At 36.8% G+C, this 20,645-nt stretch overlaps 1 pseudogene; it reads right to left on the reverse strand.

Moving 5' to 3' along the window:
- Positions 1 to 1,324: 1,324 nt before the first annotated feature.
- Positions 1,325 to 13,270, reverse strand: LOC129050005 (ATP-binding cassette sub-family B member 10, mitochondrial-like; annotated as a pseudogene).
- Between the last annotated feature and the right edge of the window lie 7,375 nt (positions 13,271 to 20,645).

Below are 20,645 nucleotides of genomic sequence, written 5' to 3' on the forward strand. Positions count from 1 at the left end.
ACCAAAGGTTAAGAACAAATTCATAATGTGAATATTTCTGTATCTATATGTATCTATATATTCTAGGTTTTCTAATTTCTGGCGTATGTTTGCTCATAGTAGCCTCTAATGATCCTTACAATTTCAACAAAGAAATTAAGAAGAAATTGAAAAATTTATTGAAGCAAATGAAAATGGCAACACAACATACCAAAACCTATGGGATACAGCAAAAAGCAGTAGTAAGAGGGAAATTTATACCTATAATTTCCAAGATCAAAAAAGTAAAAAACCTCAAATAAACAACCTGATGATACATCTTTTTTTAAAGTTCACTATAAATTTTAATCTATGATATAAAGTATTACCTAAAGATATAATTGAACATCATGCATCAGAAAATAAAACATAACAATGAAATGCAATTTTGTAAATACCTCCATGGCACAAGGATTATTTTCCTCAGATTCAACCTTGTAATTGTGTTTTGTTTGCTTTCTGAAAATCACACTTTATAAAGAACACAAGTAGAGCTTGTTAAAATGATTGTCACAGATGTACCGTTTACTAATTCAGAAAACACTACGTTCATTCATTCAATTTTATTCATTAATTATGAAGAATAAAATATAATATTCCATGCTTATCATGAAATAGCGGTTTCTTCTTCCAGTCTAATCAGGGAACTAATAAATGCTTAGTTCATGGCAAAACTTCCATTTGATTTACATTGACTTAATTACTTCTTAGGGTCTAGCCTCATCAATGGAGAAAAAGCAATTTTTCCTGAGGCAACAGCACATTAACAGCACTGAATACAAAATATGGCAAATTCAATGGTTATCAGCACTGCTTTAGGAATTTTGAGACTGTAAATAAAACTATAACCGTAAATAAAAGAAAAGGGCTTATTAATATCTTTTCAGAAGAGTGATACATTTTTCTTGTTATTCTGTTGAATAGCAAGGACTTCCAAACTTAAATGTCTTAAGGCTGAAAATTAGTTATATTCCTCAGATTTTAGCCTTATTAATGAAATTCCAAAAGTATCATAAGATTCAATTTGTTTTGAAATTATGTTTGTAACAGATTTTTTTTCAAAATACATGCCTTCAAACAACTTATATGCAAAAATCATTCATTCTCAATAATACCTAGCAGTTCACCCCTTGCTTCCCAGAAGTACTCATACACACATGTGAATTTAATAGGTTTTCCTGTTCAAAAAATAAGCTTCTGCCCTTTTAAAAACTTATCAGGTTTTCTTGTGCCAGAATGTTGAAAATTGCACATATTCAAACATAGTTCCCATAGGAACACGTAGTCTTCAACTCTTACACCTTTGAAGACACAGGAGACGGGCAATATAAATGTTCTCTTCTTTCCAGCTGATGTTAGTTAGGTTTGCTTCATGAGATTATCGGAATAAAGGGTTAAATTTTCATTTTCCATTACTCTATCTAGTAAAATTAGACTTAAAGTAGGTAGACTATTACCAGAAGAATTACACAGTGACTGGTAAACTGGCCTAAAATAATCAGGCTTTTTATTTATACTTCCATTTTTTAAGTTGTCATTTGACAATAGCTTCCATCTTTAACAGCAGGCAAAAGAAAATGAGATGCCATGCTATATTAATTAAAATATTCCACAATAAAACAAAATACAAAACCTGAAAATAACTTCAGTGCTATAAACATTTAAAAAGTTACAATTATTAAAACTCTGAATAAAAAGATCTTGAGAACAGGTACATTTCAAAGCAATATTTTACGCACTTTGGAAAAAATAGGTATTTTTCAAATAACTTGATATATGGTTTACATATTTCATACAGTCTCTGAAGTTTTTTTTTCTGCAACACTGTTTTGCATTAAAGTCTCTCATGTTGTCTACCAGATGGGTTCCTGTCTCACTGTCCCAATCTTGGATCTCAGCCACACTGGGTTTAGCTGACGGATGTCATGGCCATCAAGACTGATAGTTCCAGAAGCAGGGTCCTACAACCTCAGCAGGAGCGAAAGCACTGTTGATTTGCCAGAACCACTTGGGCCACCGCCAGAACCAGTGCGGTGATAGATCCTGACGGAATGGAAAGGCTGAAATCCTGAAATATGGGCGCCTCTGGGCAAGCGGGATCGCCAAAATGCACGTTCTTAAACTTCAAAGCACCCTGGAAGGTTTTCTCATTTAAGATAACCCTCCCCCCTCGTTAAAAGGCAGGTTGAGCTCTCTCTCCAGGAGCTCCCAGAGGCGCCCCCCGGCACCCAGTCCTTTCATCAACTCCAAGTAAAAAGATCTCAGAACTCCAATGCTTATTCCAACCCAGAAGGCATACATTAGGAAGGAAGAGAGTTCACACCCATGGTCATGTGGGCACTGCCCATCAGCAGCCTCCCTTTTTACAGGACAGAAAGCACAATCAGGTTTCCGGCAGCCTAGTTGCTCCAAAGAATCCAGCCCGAGCGAATGCCTCTTTCTTTGTTAACTGTATCACATGGTCCACTTTGCTGGCGTATTTCTCTATTTCAGTCATTTCTTTTCCAAAACCTCCAACAGTTCTTACATTTCCAGTACATTCCTCAGCTAGCTGAGTGGCTTGTGCCCGGGAATCCTGGGTGACTTTGTTCAGTTTCAGCAGATATCGTTCATAAATTACATCAATGATTGACACTGGAGGCACCACGCTCAAAACAAAGGTGGCCAGATTAGGTGAGACAAAAAACATCCATACTGATGCCTACAGAAGCCCGGCCCCGGCCCCGGCCCTGGCCCTGAGCCCATCTGAGAGGTTTTCAGTCACTGAGCGCCCCAGGAGTGCAGTCTGATGAGAGGCGGTTAATCAATTCTCCTGTGCGAGTCTTGTGAAAGAAAGCAACCTCCTGCCCCAGAATGGAGGCGAATAATGAAGTTCTCGGCCTCTTCACAACGCGCTGACCTGAAGTTTGCATGAGGGAGACACGAATGGCATTGGCGGCAGCACCACACAGAAACACGCCACTGAGGCCAAGGCAGAGGCGGGTCAGGTTGTCGCTGTAGTCTACACAGTGGGGTTGGTATAGATGACATCCATGATCTTCCCCAGGAAGAAAGGGGCAGACATGGAGATAACAGTGGACATCGCGAGAAATCCAACCGCAGCTGCCAGCCTCGGGCGCTCAGGGTACGCCAGCCCCAGGAGCTTCCGGGCTCCGAGAGTCCAGGCGCCGCAGGTCGTAGCCGCCCATCCTTCCCGGAGGCGCCGCCGGCCTGCGCCGCCAGGCCTCATCCCCGCCCAGGCAGTGTCGGTGGGAGCGCCCAGGAACCCGGTGCGTGGGAGCCGAGGAGCGCCCGGCCAGGCAAGAGCCCCGCACCTGCAGCAGCCAGGCGCCCGAGCCCACAACCCCAGGAGCCGCGCGAGGCCCGCGCCGCCCCCTGAGCCGCCCAGACCCCCGCCCCGGCAGCTTCCCTCCAGCGGCGCGTGGCTTCTCCAGCACCGCGCGGCTCCAGTGCCCCAGAGCAGCACCGGCCCCGCGCCCCATGGCGGCGCCAGCCTCAGGGCAGTGAACGGCGAGATGGACGCGGGGCGCGGCTGGCCGGGCTGCACGCAGGCTACCGGCAGGAGCCGCCCTGGCTCTGCTGGGCCTGAGGCGCCGATACATCTTAAAGAACTAGAAAAGCAAGAGTAAACCAGACCCAAAATAAGTATAGAAGAAAGGAAAGAATAAAGATAAGTGCAGAAATTAATGAAATTGAAATGAAAACATACAAAATATGAACAAAATGAAAAGTGCGTTTTTTAAAAAAGATAAACCAAACCACTAACCTGTAGCCACACTAAAAAAAACAAACAAACAACAACAAAAAAAACCTAAATAAAATCAGAGATGAAAATGGGGACAACATTATCATTGATACTGTAGAAATTCTAAGGATCATTAGAGGCTAGTATGAGCAACTACAGACCAATAAATTAGAAAATCTAGAATAAATGGATACTTTCCTAGACACATACAACCTAGCAAGAATGAACCATGAAGAAATCCAAAACCTGAAAAGACCAATAAGTAGTGAGATGGAAACAAAATTTTCCCAGGAAAGGCCGGGCGCGGTGGCTCACGCCTGTAATCCCAGCACTTTGGGAGGGCCAGGCGGGCAGATCACGAGGTCCGGAGATGGAGACCATCCTGACTAACATGGTCAAACCCTGTATCTACTAAAAAATACAAAACAAAACAAAACAAAAAAATTAGCCGGGCGTGGTGGCGGGCGCCTCTAGTCCCAGCTACTCAGGAGGCTGAGGCAGGAGAATGGCGTGAACCCGGGAGGCGGAGCTTGCAGTGAGCTGAGATCGCGCCACTGCACTCCAGCCTGGGCGACAGAGCGAGATTCCCTCTCAAAAAAAAAATAAATAAATAAAATAAAGTTTCCCGGGAAAGAAAAGCCCAAGACCCGACGGCTTTACTCCTGAATTTTACCAAATATTTTTAAAAGAACTAATACCAATCCTACTCAAATTACTGTGAAAAATAGAGGAGGAGGGACTATTTCCAAACTCATTCTACAAGGACAGTGTTACTCTGATACCAAAACCAAAGACACATAAATAAAAAACAACAGGCCAATATCCCTGGTGAACATTGATGCAAAAATGTTCGGCAACATGCTAGCAAACTGCATTCAACAACACATTAAAAAGATCATTCATCATGTCCAAGTGGGATTTATCCCAGGGACGCAAGGATGGTTAAACATATGCAAATCATTATCATCATCTCACATCAAATCACATCATATCAATAGAATGAAGCACAAAAACTGTATGATAATTTCAATTGATGCTAAAAAAGCATTTGATAAAATTCCACACCCCTACATGATCCAAGCCTTGAAAAAACTGTATGGAAGGAACACACCTCAACATAATGAAAGCATATAGAACAGACACTCAGTTTCATACTAAATGGGGGGAAACTGAAAGCTTTTCCTCTAAGACCTGGAACAAGAAAAGGATGCCCACTTTCATCACTGCTATTCAACATAGTACTAGAAGTCCTAAGCAAGTCCTAGTTAGAGCAATCAGTCAAAAGAAAGAAATAAGGGGACACGCAAATTGGAAATAAAGTAATCAAATTACCATCGTTTGAAAAATTAGTAAAGACATTACCAAAAACAATAATAAGCCTCCATAACTTATAAACACAGATGCAAAATTTAAAAATACATATTAGCAAATCAATTCTAGTAATATATAAGAAATATATAATGATTAACTGTGGTTTACTGTGATAATAAAAAGTTATTTTAACACCCAAAAATTAAGCAATGTATTTGAACTGATCAATAGCATTAAAAAGACAGTTCCATATAGTGATCTGAATAGATGTACAAAATTCTACTGACAAAATTATATAAGTATTCTTGATAAAACGTCAGAGTAGATCAAGAATAGAGGCAAACCTTTTCTTATATTGGAGAGGAGCATCTACATAATCATACATCAAATGTCATACTTAATGACTATATATTGAATGTGTTCTTCCTAACATTGGGAACAAGGCAAGTATGTATGCCCCTGTAACTTTTATTTAACGTTGTACTGAGGTTTGAGCCAGTAATAAAAAAGCAACAAAAAAGAATGAAATACAAAATTTGGTAGAAAAAAAAACAGCCATAGAAATCTTTATGCACAGACAACACAATCACTTATGTATAAAATCATAAGAAATTTATAAAACAAGACATAAGACCAATGTGAAAATAAATTATATTTCTTTTAAAATTGTACTTGCTAACATTAAAACATAATAAAATGTATACAATAATACTACCCTGAAAACTACTAAGCATTTCTGAGAAAAATTATATATGACCTAAACCCATGTTCATAAATTAGAAGACTCAATCATGTTAAGATGCCAATTTTCAATTTGGTTATTAGATTAAATTTCAATCAAAATCCCATCTGCTGTTTGGAAAAAACTGATAGGTTGTTTTTAAAAATGTATATAGAAATGCATAAGACTTATAATAGAAAGATAAAAACCATAATGAAGCATGAATTGGGAGAAATTATTATTCCTGGTTGAATACTTGTCAAAAGCTATCCTGAACAAGACAAAGCAACATTGGTGTAAGAGAAAATGAATACACTAGTAGAGAAGAATAGAAATGTACAAATACATATTTGATCATTCAATTTAAACAAAGGCACCAAGGCAATTCAAATTGGAAAGAAAAATCTTTCTAACAAATGATGGAACCACTTCCTAAGTCAAAAAAAAAAAAAAAAACCTTAAGCCCTACATCATAATGCATAAATTAATTTCAGGTATATAATAGATTTAGGTGTATAGTCTAAAGCTATAAAGATTCTGATATAAAGCATAGGAGAAAATCTGCCCCATCTTCAAGAAAAAAATATTTCTTAGGACATAGAGAACAAAAATTTATATTCACAAGGTGTCTTTACAAATGAAAAAGAAATAATCATAAATATTAAGAAAATAAAAGAGCAAGCTACAGACTAGAATAAGATATTCAAAAATATATACCTGAAAAAGAGCTTGACTACTAAAGAAATCCTACACATCAATAAGAAAAAGATATCCTAATGTCTAACTTGAACAGATGCTTCAAAAAAAGATATACAAATGGCCAAGATGCACATGAAAATACACCTAACATCTTTAATTGTGTGTAAATACAAATTGAAACCACAAAGAGTTACTAATTGTGGAATGCAAAAAAATGACAACACTAAATGATGAACATATGGTGAACAACTCAACCTCTCATAATTTGCTGATGGAAGACTACAATAAAATACACACTTTTGAAAACTAATCCAGTTTCTTACAAAGTTAAACATAAAAATATTTCATATTTATCAATTTCACTCCTAGGCCTTTACACAAGATCAATTGAATGACCACAAAAAGACTTTTTACATACCTGTTTATAGCAGTATTACTGAAGATAGTAGAAACTTTGAAAAAAATCAAATATTCATCCAAAAAAATCCAGATTTTTAAAAAATGTGTATATCTACACAATGGAATACTACTTAGCAATGAAAACAATGAACAATGGAACTTAACAATGAAAATAATGAGATACCAATACACACAACATGAAAGGACCTCAAGAATATATATTAAACAATAATAGTGAGACACAAAATATACAAAGTCCAAGAACAGACAAAAGTAATACATGGATATAGACTTCAGAAATCACGTTGCCTATTGGAGCTGGGAAATGACTGAAAGTGGACAAAGGGAACTTTCTAGCAAGTAGAAATATTGCATATCCTGATTTAGGTTTTGGCTACATGAATTTATATATATTTGTCATTGAAATATATCTAAAATCTATGCATTCATATACAATTTCCCTCAATACATAATACATAAAAAAACTAAAATTGAAAACTCAGTACTAGACTGAATGACCAAGAAAATCATAATGTTTAAGGTATAGGTCATGCCGGCATCAGAGATCTAGAAGTAGCGGAATTGACGTCATCAGAGTTAAGGCATTTTGAAATACCATGAAACTTGACAACTATATCATGAAAAACCAGCCTGCTTTCTATTTCTTATGTCCTGGCAGTAACTTGTTTGGTTGCATTAATCAAGGATTTGATTCTACATGTTAATTTCATATTATTAGAGAATATTGCCAATTTTGCTTCTCATTCACATTTCCATTTAGAACTTCACTATTTTTTCACAGTAGGAAAGTACAATGCTTCGTATAAAATAGGCATTAGGACTAATTTTCCATAACTCTGTAATGGCAGGAAAAGATGACTCATTTTATATGCATGTTTGAATGTAGATTGCCATGGTTGTAATAGCTAGTGGGAAAGTACACATTTTACAGATATTTTAAGGTAGATTAAACAAAATTTCATTGCTTAGATATGACTATTCTCTTAAGAGCTGAAAAGCCAATGAAATTTGAAGTTGTACCTGTTCTATAATTTCATTCCATGGTTACTAGGAGCTAGTTAGAAAAGCATGTTAAAACTCACCGGTATAGAAGATAAAGTCTGTCAACATCTAGTAGCTATTGTCTTTATCAAATTTCACCGTGGCATTTTCCAAAATTTAGACTATAAAGTTTGAAAACAGGATTAAAAAATTTAAATAAGGCTGGGCGCGGTGGCTCACGCTTGTAATCCCAGCACTTTGGGAGGCCAAGGCGGGCGGATCACGAGGTCAAGAGAGCGAGACCATCCTGGCTAACATGGTGAAACCCCGTCTCTACTAAAAATACAAAAAAATTAGGCATGGTGGCGGGCGCCTATAGTCCCAGGTACTTGGGAGAATGACGTGAACCCCGGAGGCAGAGCTGGCAGTGAGCCGAGATCGCGCCACTGCACTCTAGCCTGGGTGACAGAGTGAGACTTCTCAAAAAAAAAAAAAAAAAAATCAAATGAGTATCTTTTAAAAATAGTAACAGAGATGCTTCAATTTAATTACCATCAATTTGTATATGCAATGAGATTGCTATTTAATACATTTATTCACATTTCCAGGCAACATAAAATAGTTAACATCTTAGGGAATAGAAAAAAAATCAAATGTGACTTGAAAGTGCCGAATTCTCATTTTAACCATCATAAGTCTAGAAACTAAACTCCTATTTTTTAAACAAATGTTGAAAACATGTCTATTAACAGTATAAATTTGAGGGTTAGATTTCACATATATTTTTTAAAAGTGAAAATAAGCAATTGAAATATTTCAGTTGTTTTTTAAAAATGAATTTAATTTCTAGTGTGATTGGATGAGGGAGTACTTGCTTATTTTTGCCTTTCTTGGTTGAAATGTTCAGTATCTTTTAAAAATCAAAACAATGGAGCTCATGGAAATAGAGAATGGAAGGATAGTTACCAGAGGACAGGAAGGGTGGTTTGGGGAGGGGAAAGAGGAGAGGAAGTGGGAATGGTTAACGGGTACAAAAAAAATAAAAATTAGAAAGAATGAATAAGACAGACCAGGCGTGGTGGCTCACACTTGTAATCCCAGCACTTTTGGGAGGCTGAGGCGGGCGGAACACAAGTCAGGAGATGGCGACCATCCTGGCTAACACGATGAAACATTGTCTGTACTAAATACACACACAAAAAAATTAGCCTGGGACCTGTAGTTCCAGCTACTGGGGAGGCTGAGGAAGGAGAATGGCGTGAACCCCGGAGGCGGAGCTGGCAGTGAGCCGAGATCGCGCCACTGCACTCTAGCCTGGACGACAGAGTGAGACTCCTTCTCAAAAAAAAAAAAAAAAAATTCAAATGAGGATCTTTTAAAAATAGTAACAGAGATGCTTCAATTTAATTACCATCAATTGGTATATGCAATGAGATTGCTATTTAATACATTTACTCACATTTCCAGGTAAAATAAAATAGTTAACATCTTAGAGAATAGAAAAAAATCAAGTGTGACTTGAAAGTGCCGAATTCTCATTTTAACCACCATATGTTAAGTCCAGAAACTTAACTCATATTTTTAAACAAATGTTGAAAACATGTCTATTAACAGTATAAATTTGCGGGTTAGATTTCACATATATATTTTAAAAGTGAAAATAAGCAATAAAAATATTTCAGTTGTTTATTAAAAATGAATTTAATTTCTAGTGTGATTGGATGAGGGAGTACTTGCTTATTTTTGCCTTTCTTGGTTGAAACGTTCAGTATCTTTTAAAATCAAAACAATGGAACTCATGGAAATAGAGAATGGAAGGATAGTTACTAGAGGACAGGAAGGGTAGTCTGGGGAGGGGGAAGAAGAGAGGAAATGGAAATGGTTAATGGGTACAAAAAAAAAAAAAAAACACAACTAGAAAGAATGAATAAGACAGGCCGGGCGCCACGGCTCACGCCTGTAATCCCAGCACTTTGGGAGGCTGAGGCAGGCGGATCACAAGGTCAGGAGATTGAGACCATCCTGGCTAACAGGGTGAAACTCCGTCTCTACTAAAAATACAAAAATAAATTAGCTGGGTGTGGTGGTGGGCCCCTGTAGTCCTAGCTACTTGGGAGGCTGAGGCAGGAGAATGGCGTGAACCCTGGAGGCGGAGCTTGCAATGAGCCGAGATCACGCCACTGCACTCCAGCCTGGGCGAAAGAGTGAGACTCCGTCTCGGAAAAAAAAAAAAAAAAGAATAAGACCTATTATAGTATTTGATAGCTCAGCAGGGGGACTAGAGCCAATCGTTCAATTGTATATTTTAAAATAACTAAGAGTTTAATTGGATTGTTTGTAACACAAATGATAAATGCTTGAGGGGATGTAGACCCAATTTCCCATGATGTGATTATTACCTATTGCATGCTTGTGCCAAAATATCTCATATACCCCATAAATATATATACCTATCATGCACCCACAGAAACTAAAAATAGAAAAGGAAGAAATTTTCAATATCTTTATTTGTTCCGAAAAAGCTAAAATGTATTGTTGTGATTGCAGAACTCTCCATACTATAAGTATTTATAGAATAATTGGTTATAGCACCTCTTTTTTTCCTGCTTGCTCATAGAACGTTGCTACCAATTCCAAGCTCAAACCATGAAGGGCTTGGAAAGCCACGGAGTAAGTGCATGAATAAACCTTCTAGGCCGGAGGCGGTGGTTCACACCTGCAATCCCAGCACCTTGGGAGGCCGAGGCAGCCGGATCACAAAGTCAGGAGATGGAGACAATCCTGGCTAACACAGGGAAACCCAGTCTCTACTAAAAATACAAAAATTAGCTGGGGGTGGTGGCGGGCGCCTGTAGTCCCAGCTACTCGGGAGGCTGAGGCAGGAGAATCGCTTGAACCCAGGAGGCGGAGCTTGCAGTGAGCCGAGATAGCGCCATTGCAGTCCAGCCTGGGCAACAGAGTGAGACTCTGTCTCAAAAAATAATAAATAAATAAATAAATAAGCCTTCTAACAGCAGAAATTTCAGGAAAAAAATAACCATAGTGAACTTGGAAGACTTAAGGAAAGCTATTTATGTTACTCTGAGGAATACAAATCAATAAAAGCCGATGGCTGAAAGGTTCTCATTGGCTGGAACATACTGGTAGCACAGTAATTTCAAAACCCAATGTAGGGTTTGCCAACCACACCACATTTTCTGATTGTATCCAATAAAACGTTATGACCTAGAAACGGTTATCTCTAGTGTAAATTTCTTGAATGACTTTATTTTTTATTCTAACAGGACTAAGCTGATATCAGGGCATTTTAAATAAGGTTTCAAAGAAGGGTAAAATGCTTTTAAGTTAAATATTTCAAAGTCAGCTTCATGAATGTTGATGTTGGAAAGCACACTCATCATTCAGAGGTGTGAGGAATATACAGACAATAACTTGATTACCTTTCTAGAAGTTTGTTAAATTTTCCATTTTGAGAATGCCAACCAATCATCTGTTAATTCTTTAGCCGCATCTAAACCAATGAAAGCTGTTGTAAATCTCTCCATGCTGCAATGCCAGTGTAAAGTCTTCTTGTGTCTTGGTATAAGGGCAGAGTAATCACTTTTCTAAGATGTACCTTAATTTTCCATGCTGATTTAAAAAGTTACCCTTCTCTAAATGCTGCTGATCAGTGTATCTGCCACGTCAACTATGATATTTTAAATGAAAAAAGAAATAAAATTCTTCCAGCATAAAGTCTCATCCACATCAAGCATTATACCCCCAGATGAGAAAGAGAAACCCCAAAAGAATAACTTGAAAAGTTAGAGACTGAGTATCAAAGTTCTTAAAGACAACTTTTAGCTTAATATCAACTTATTATTTCTATAATTTTAAAAAAATTCCATTAATTTACCAATCGTTACATTGCTCAGTCCATGAAAACACTTGTACTTACCATTCTGACCGTATACAAGGGTGAAAACTCTTAATGAAAAGTTGCATATATAGATGAATAATACTAATAAACTACCACTCTAGAATGTAAACTACACAACGGCAGAGGCTTCAGTTGTTTGGTTCAGTGCTGTTGTTCTGAAGACTAGAATGGTGCTTGTCCTAGAGTAGGTACTCAGCAAATGTTTCATAATGAAAATATCTGAAATGAAGCTCTCCAAGTTCTGCATTATCTCATAAAAGTATAGGCATGCCCCACATAACAATGTTTGGCTAACGACGGATCACATATACCACAGTGGGTCCCTTAAAGTTATACTGGAACTGAAAAATTCCTATTGCTTGTTGAGGTCCTAGCTGCAGTATCATTACAGCTCAAACATTATTCACATGTTTATGGTGAGGCTGATGTAAATAAACCTAAAAAGAGAAGACGAACTCCCAAGAAAATACACAGTGATAGGTGCAACTTTTGCAGAGCTCAACAAGCTCCATAAAAAGTTTTAAAACATGGACACCAACAGCAACAGATTTTCCTTAATAGAGAGAAATGTTCATGATGCATGATTTGCTTATAAGCAAATCTATAAGGAGAGAAAAAAACAATAAGTAAACCACCATGGACATATTTCTAAAAAAGCGACACCTGGGATCTCCAGGAAGTATTTGGAAAGAAGGTCCTGTTATCATGGGAGATGAAAGCTCCGTACATGTCATTGGCCCTGATGACTTTTCAATGGAATAAGATGTGGAAGTGAAAGACAGTGATATTGACGATCCTGACCGTGTGTCCGCCTAGGCTACTGTGTGTGTTTGAGTCCTAGTTTTTAACAAAATAATATAAAAATATAAACAAAAAATAATTTTTTAAAATTAGAAAAAAGCTTTAAAGTAAGAATATAAAGGACAATTAAAACAATCAATGTTGGTAAAGTAAAAATGTCACAGTGAGCTAAAGTTAATTTTTTACGTAAGAAAGAAAACGTTTTCTAAATTTAGTGTAGCCTAAGTGTACAGTGTTTATAAAGTCTACAGTGGTGTACAGTAATGTCTTCGGTCTTCAAATTCACTCACTACTTACTGACTCACCTAGAGCAACTTCCAGTCCTGAAAGCTCCGCTCATGGGAAGTTCCCTATGTGGGTGTATTTTCTCTTTACCTTTTGGATTTTATTTTTACTGTATTTTTCCATGTTTAGGTCTGTTTACATACACAAATACCTATCATCCTGCTACAATTGCCTACAGTATTCAGTACCTCTGGGGCACTGGCTGTATCTCATCTCTAAATGAGATGTGTTCAAAACGTTTTTTTCTGCCAGAAACAATATTTACCTCCATGTACTTGTCAGGTGTCAGCTCAGACCTCACCTGATTGCTCAAGCCTTGATTATAGGCCCTTTTATGTCCATTTGTAATGCCTTCCATATTCTTTATCATCATATCACATCTTGTTTGTAAATTCACTTATGAATATCCTGCAGAAGGCTCAACTCCAAAGGGGCAGTTATGTGTCTAGCTTCTATTTCCCGGACTCTATATTTCTTCAATGTATAAAAAATTACTATTCATCATCCCATGAAATTGTTAATAGTTAATAAGGATAGAGCCCCAAACACAAATAAATACCAGGAAATGCAAAAAACACAAAACAATTTTTTTCTTGTGTAGATCAATGGTGGAATCTAAAATACAACAATCACACTTTTTTCTATATATCTAGAGACATATCTAACAAATGAAGCTTGAAAAGTCACAAAGGAAAAGCACTGGCATTCGTGTGAGGTTAGACTTCTTAAAATAGACCTTTGAACAAAAAGGAAGAGGATCAAGTTCTATAAAACATAGATGAGAATATTTGAAGCACTTCATGAAAATATGACATAATGTAATCTAGAGACAACCCTAAAAGTTTGAAATACAATAGAAAAGGGAAGATCAGACTTCTTTTCAACTAGTATAGGATACATGTCTTTTATTACATATAAGTGTTGCAGAGGGCAGCATTAAATCCCTTTAGTGGGTTTATCAACCTTGATATTATTGACAGTTTGAACCAGAAAACTCTTTCTTGTGACAACCAGAAATGACTCCAGACATTAGCAAATGTCACCTGAGGGGTAAATTAGCCCCGGGTTGTTCTATAGGTTTCAGGCAGATTTGGCAAAAAGCATGGATGTCAGAAATATAGTGATGGTTTTATTGTAAATTTGATGATACTAATTATCATCAATTAATGATATTATCATTGGTTATTGAAGGTTAAGCATCGCTAACCTTTGAAGGTGAGAGAGTCATGGTATCTCAATCAAACACTAGTGTTGTAACTTTCTTTCTTTCTTTCTTTTTTTTTTTTTTTTAAGACACAGCCTCGCTCTGTCACCAGGCTGGAGTGCAGTGGCATGATCTTGGCTCACTGCAACCTCCACCTCCCAGGTTCAAGCCATTCTCCTGCCTCAGCCTCCCAAGTAGCTGGGATTACAGGCATCTACCACCAGGTCCAACTAATTTCTGTATTTTTAGTAGAAACAGGGTTTCACCATGTTGGCCAGGATGGTCTCAATCTCCTGACCTCGTGATCTGCCTGCCTTGGCCTCCCAAAGTGCTGGGATTACAGGCATGAGCCACCGCGCCCGGCCTATAGTGTTGTAACTTTCAAACATTATTGATCCAAAAAACCTCCGTTGAAAGATACAAGTAATCAGCATTTAAAAGATTATAATTAAGTGCCAGTTTCATATACTGGATGGGAGAATAAAGAAATCTCAATGCCTGACTCATCTTCACCTCTACTCTGTGAGACAGCGAGCAATATCCTTTACAATATTTTCCCTCACTTTTCTCATCTTTACACTGAAGTTGTGAATTATTTCTTAGTCCCATAATAGCTCTAATATTCCATGATCATATGACATCATTTTGTGTATATCAAAGTTAGTAAAATAAAAATAACCACTCTCTTCTGATACATGCATCGTAATGTACCACAACTGATATTAAGCATAAAAAGATTTGTATAGATTATGTAGTTTTTGGAGGTTTCCCTCGATCAAAAGCTCAATAGCCATTTGAAGGTACCTGAAGTTCTATTAGAAACTCGCATTTCTTTGAGTTAAAGCAACTCTTTTCAATCTGTGTTGTATGGATACTCAAGAGCATACATTAAAGGGCAGTAAGCCTGCAAGGCTCTAAAGCTCCAATAATTCAAACAGAATACACAAGCTTTAATGATGTTATTTACTGAGGTGTGGCCAAAAAAACCTCTGAATATAGAATTTGGCTAGATATAAAAAAAGACTGCAAGGTATAAAATATATTTTTAAATGTGCATAGAGCTATTAAACCATGTGTGGTTTATAGGCAATGGATGGAAATTCACTCATTTTTCTTTCCAAGGCAGCCTTCTGAGGAAGGACGGTGCCTCTATAGAGCAGTGTCTGGGATAAACAAGCCTGGAAATTCAGACACAAAGCCCTGGTAATTCTGAGTGTAGGGATATATGTCATGTCATCATACTAAAAGGGCAGGGAGCAGTGTGCAAAAATTACATGGTTTTGAAACAGGCATGTATGTGGAAACCCAGCAGAAGCCAATGCATTCTTTACTACATCAGAAAAAGAGCCATAGGTTTGCAGCACATAGGTAGAAGGAAGGAGTTGCAGAGCTACTAGGATAAGCTAAAGGGGCTGACCACCTCCTTTCAATAAGCCAAAACTATTTTTTCCATGGCAGTTGTAGATCTGCCCTCTCACCTCTAAAAACAGTTCACATTTAAGGATTCTGGGATTCAAGATGATAAATAAAATATCAGCAATCTATATTATTAAGTTGTAGAATTAACCATACTGCATGCAATATATTTTCAGGAATATCTGATTTTCTTAAAGTTACTCATTATACAAAGCTAAAGTTGTCCTAACTTGTAAATTATTGCATAACAATTGACTTTCAAGTCCATAGAACTCCTAATGAATCAATCATCAGAATGTCCCTGGTTCAGAAGCAAGATGATGTTATTCAGAATCTATTGGAAAGCTTTGCTACTATGGTTTAAGAGATTAATTCAAATATTGTATTTCCCAAATATAGTTAACAATAGATATACCTCACTTACGAAAGAAGCTGAATCACTTTAAAACATCCTCTTTTCTACCCTCTTCTTTCTTCCCTTCTGCTTTCTCTTTCTCCTCCATTTCCACTTTCTGGTCTTCTAACTCTTACAGGCCCACCTCCCCCAGAAAACCATCCTTTAGGCTGGAGCCCCTCCCAGGCCTATTCCCATAGGTATGTCTCTCCCACTGCATTTACTGCAACTCTCCCTCACTACTATAGGCTTCTGTGGACAGGATTAAGCCCACTTACATTTTAAATTCCTAGTTTCTACTACTAGTTTTTGATGTGCAATAGCATCCAATAAATATTATTTCAATCAATAATTAAATAAACAAACTGTTGGCCAGATTTATCCAACATACGAACTGAGAAGACACAGTACAGCCTCGTGCTTTCTTCCTAATAGAGTAGAGCAAGTTATGTTTTCAAGGTGAGAATAAGGGACAAAATTGGCATTCACATGAAAACTGGCATTCAAATGCATGGTCTGGAATTAGTTCCAATTAATAATTATGATTTGTGTATGAAAAGTTTAGGACTGAAAAGAAGGAGCCCATTCCATCACTGTGAACTCATTTCATCACTTTCCAAAGAACAGAAAATTACATGGCATGATTACATAATAACAGCCAAGGGCCACATCAATACCTCACTATTAAAAGTATTTTGCTCAACTAAAATGATGTTTTCCAAAGCAATGGAGAGTACAGCACTCAAGGCTGTATTTTCTACTATAAGACTATGAAGAATATTCTTCAAAAATTAGATTTATGGTCACTATAAGATATGTATTTTGAAAATAAAATGAGTTAAAATTTCCTGTCAAAATACCTCTTACTTTAGAAACTAATCTCAGAGATCATTTAACCAGGAGATGTAATTTCTGATTATACAACCAAAAAGGATAAGGAAAGTTTTGTTTTATTATTCTATTTCTAAATAATCCTGTATCTCTTTCCTGTAATATTTACTAAATATATATTTTAACCAGGGATGAGGTTTCTCATTATTCTTTTGATATTAATTACTTCTTATTCTTAGGTTAGAAATTTGGAACCAAAGTAGAAATATTACCTCAAATCTTATGGAAAAAGAACATTTCTCCCCTCTAAATCAGAAATGTAACACTCAGCAGCTGAGAGGAAGTAAACCATGCCTAATTCTATGTCGTTGCTCTTTGACAGAATTTGTTTTTCAATCAAACTCTATGATGTACTTACAGTAAAGGCCATAATTTATCTAATCTGTGTGTATATAAACATATATACACATATACATAATTATAATAAAGGTACATACAGAAACCTATTTAATGGCCATCCTTAAAGGAGTCTTTCAAAACTCACTACATCTAGTAATTATTACTAATCATCAATGATGTTTTCACACCCATTTCAGTTGCACAAAATTATAGTAAAGCATACATTCTCTCTCTGAACTTAATCTTCACTCCAACAATCTAATTTTTTCCCATTAATATTATCCATTTTCCCAAAACCTCTTCAATTCCCATAAACATTGAGAACTGTTATCTCACCCTAGAGTAACTTCAACATTTTCTATAGAGGATTTGAGATGAGATTGGCCAATTTGATGAAAGGAAATGGGAGAATGCTTGAAGGAGAAATAACCATTGACAATACTTGCAGAGGTATCCAAGTAGGTAGAAATTACACTGAGTTCCTCCTTCCTTTTGTCTTCGTAAAGAGCCATTCAAAAGCCAATGATGGAGAAGCCTACTCATACTACTAATTACTTCTCTCGGTGAACTTGCACTTCACAAAAGATCTAGGTGCCTAAAGCTGCTCAGCTTATTATAAAGGTATACTTGATCATCAACTTCAGTTTACATGCTTACATCAATTCTAAGGAAATACTAAGTTACTAATCCATGACCAATAAAAGAATGAAAATTTCAGTAAAACCCTTACGTGCAACTCAAAATTGTTACACTGGGAGAATCAGGTTAAACTAGATTTAATATGTTACTATGATGGTATATTAGATGCTGTTTTTTTCTTCAACATAAAGCATGCAATTTAGGATTATATGTTAATTGAAAAGTTGTAAAATGAATATGACTGTATATTAGAACCTGGTGTGTTTGTCTGATTTAGTAGGTCACATGGGCGTGCCAGGGTATAAAGTAGCTGACATGTCAAGTGTCTTACAGCCATATAGGTACGTTTCAGATCATGTAGAGGGAGCCCCACAATGCCTTCTGCAAAAAAGGGTTTCCCATATGTACATTTAATTTGCATAGATTTCACTATATGCCTTTCTGCCAAAAGGAAAGATAATGGGATAGGGATGATGTAAATGATGATGGTTAAAGCCCCAGTTAAAGTATTAACTATGATCCAATTTTAAGCGTGATCTAATAATCCCCTATGAGGTACCTACTATTATCTCTATTTTACTGATGAGAAAACGAAAGCTAAGATAATTTAAAGAACTGTTTTCAAATCATGCAGTAAGTGACAAATCTTAAATTTTAACCAAGTTTTATCTCTTTAGGAATGATGATGACACTTAAAAGGGTTATTATTAGGTTAAGTTAGAAAATACAGGAAAGGCACTCAGACATGGTAATACTGTTTAACATTTTTATTACTGCTTTGTACACTGTTGAGGGAATGGTTCTTTTCTTCTTTAACTCTCGTGCTGGAACAAAGTTGGGGAAGAAGGGCCAAAAGCCCTTGTCTGTGCCTTCCTGGTTATGGCAAACTATATTTACTCATTAAGGTTAAGTGACTAAACAACTGTTGATTATAGTTAATAAGACTGTATTGTATACTTCAAACTTGCTAAGAGAGCAGATCTTAAGTGTTCTTAACAACAACAAAAAGGTACATATGTGAGGTGGTAGATTTGTTAGTTAACTTGATTATAGTAGTCATTTCACAATGGAAATACATATGTGTATCAAGCCATTAAGCAGTAAATGTTACATATGTAGTTTTGTCAATTATATTTTAATAAGGATAGAAAAAGATTAAACAACTAAAAAAAACTTACTGATTTTTAGGTTAAAGGCAAATCTAACAGTTGTGTGTCAAGATGTGACACTAAGAAGCCAATAAATTAAAAAGTTGCACTATATTTAAAACAAAAATACAAACAGAATCTCAGAGTTCAAAAATTAAAGGCATTAATTGTGATAGTATAAAAGAGGAATCCATAAGCTTATTACTAGCATTCTTTTGTTGTGGAGGATCACAGTGTAGTAATTATTAGAGCTACCCTAAAATGATAATTCCATATTTTGCTAGGTTATATGAATAAGTCCTGTGTTTTTCAAATCTTCTCCCCAGAAATATTTAATTACAACTCTTTTCAATATTAAAAGACGTGGGTTTCCAGAAAATTACAGTTTATTTTTTTCTTACTCAAATTAATTTAAAAATGCACACAACAAAATTAGCCGGGCATGGTGGCAGGTGCCTGTAATCCCAACTACTAAGGAGGCAGAGGCAGGAGAATCGCTTGAACCCCTGAGGTGGAGGTTGCAATGAGCCAAGATAGCACCACTGCACTCCAGCCAGGGTGACAGAGTGAGTGAGACTCTGTCTAAAAAAACAAAAACAAAAACAAAGCAAAACAAAACAAAAACCACACACCATCAAAGGTTATTCCAAAAGAGAGGTGATGGTTAAATTTCCAGGACTTTTTGATTCACTTCTGCACCCTTCAGTGGATGATCACCTTTGAATGCAGAGAACTGCCTCCTGAGGTTTATATTCCCACTCACTGGCCACTCCAGAGTTTGTCCATAGCCAATGCCTACTTGCCATAGGGTTCTACAGCCCAGGCCTTTAGCTCAAGAGAAAACTCAGGTGCAATTCACACTCTAGAGGCCCCACTGGAATCAGTTTGAACCTCATCTCCATCTGAGCCTGCTCCTCTGCCTGTCTTGATTCCCGAGTAACATTAGAAGTTTCTGCAGAGAGCACACATGCGCAAGAATTCCAATCTCAGCTTCCAGGGAATCAAAGCTAAAAACAAACTCATGATGATCTGCTTTTCAAATCCGTCAACCTCTTTTCAATCTCCATCCTTCTTCGACTTTATGTAATTTCCAAATTTGTTGATGACCGCTGCTTTTCCTTAAACTCTATTCTTACAAAATCTCTAAAATAAGATTTTCATATCATTTTCCATAAATCCCTTTCATTCTTTCTCACTGCACTTTACTGGAGCATCTGTTTCATTCTCTTATCCTTTACCTCCTATCCTGGTAAAATCTCATCTACCATGAGGCTTCATATCAGATAAATGCCAAACCCTCAAATGTATATTATTTTCCCCTGCCTAAAACAGTATTTTTCACAGACCTAATCATCATCCTGTGTTCTTTATCTGTTAAAGGCATCACTATCTCTGAAGCCACTGAACCTCGAAGACTTCGTGTTCACATTCATCTTTAATCCTTCATATGCTCCCTTATTTGTTACACCAGTTAGTGATCAAGCCATGGCAACAGGAGCTACATTTTACCTTGGCAGCTGTTTCCCCCTTTCCTTTAACATTGCATCAGGAAAGCTTATGCTTCCCTAGAAACATTTCATACACCTCCAAATGTATCTCCCTTCCTCCAATCTGCTGGGCCAGCCACCTACTCTTCATCCAGCCACTACAGTTTTTTTCCAAAAGATGTCTTCTGGCACTGTGACCCCCCTTTTTAAGAGCTTTGCAGTTATAC

This window comes from Pongo abelii, chromosome 16 (assembly GCF_028885655.2).
Source record: "Pongo abelii isolate AG06213 chromosome 16, NHGRI_mPonAbe1-v2.0_pri, whole genome shotgun sequence".
Classification (NCBI taxonomy): domain Eukaryota; kingdom Metazoa; phylum Chordata; class Mammalia; order Primates; family Hominidae; genus Pongo; species Pongo abelii.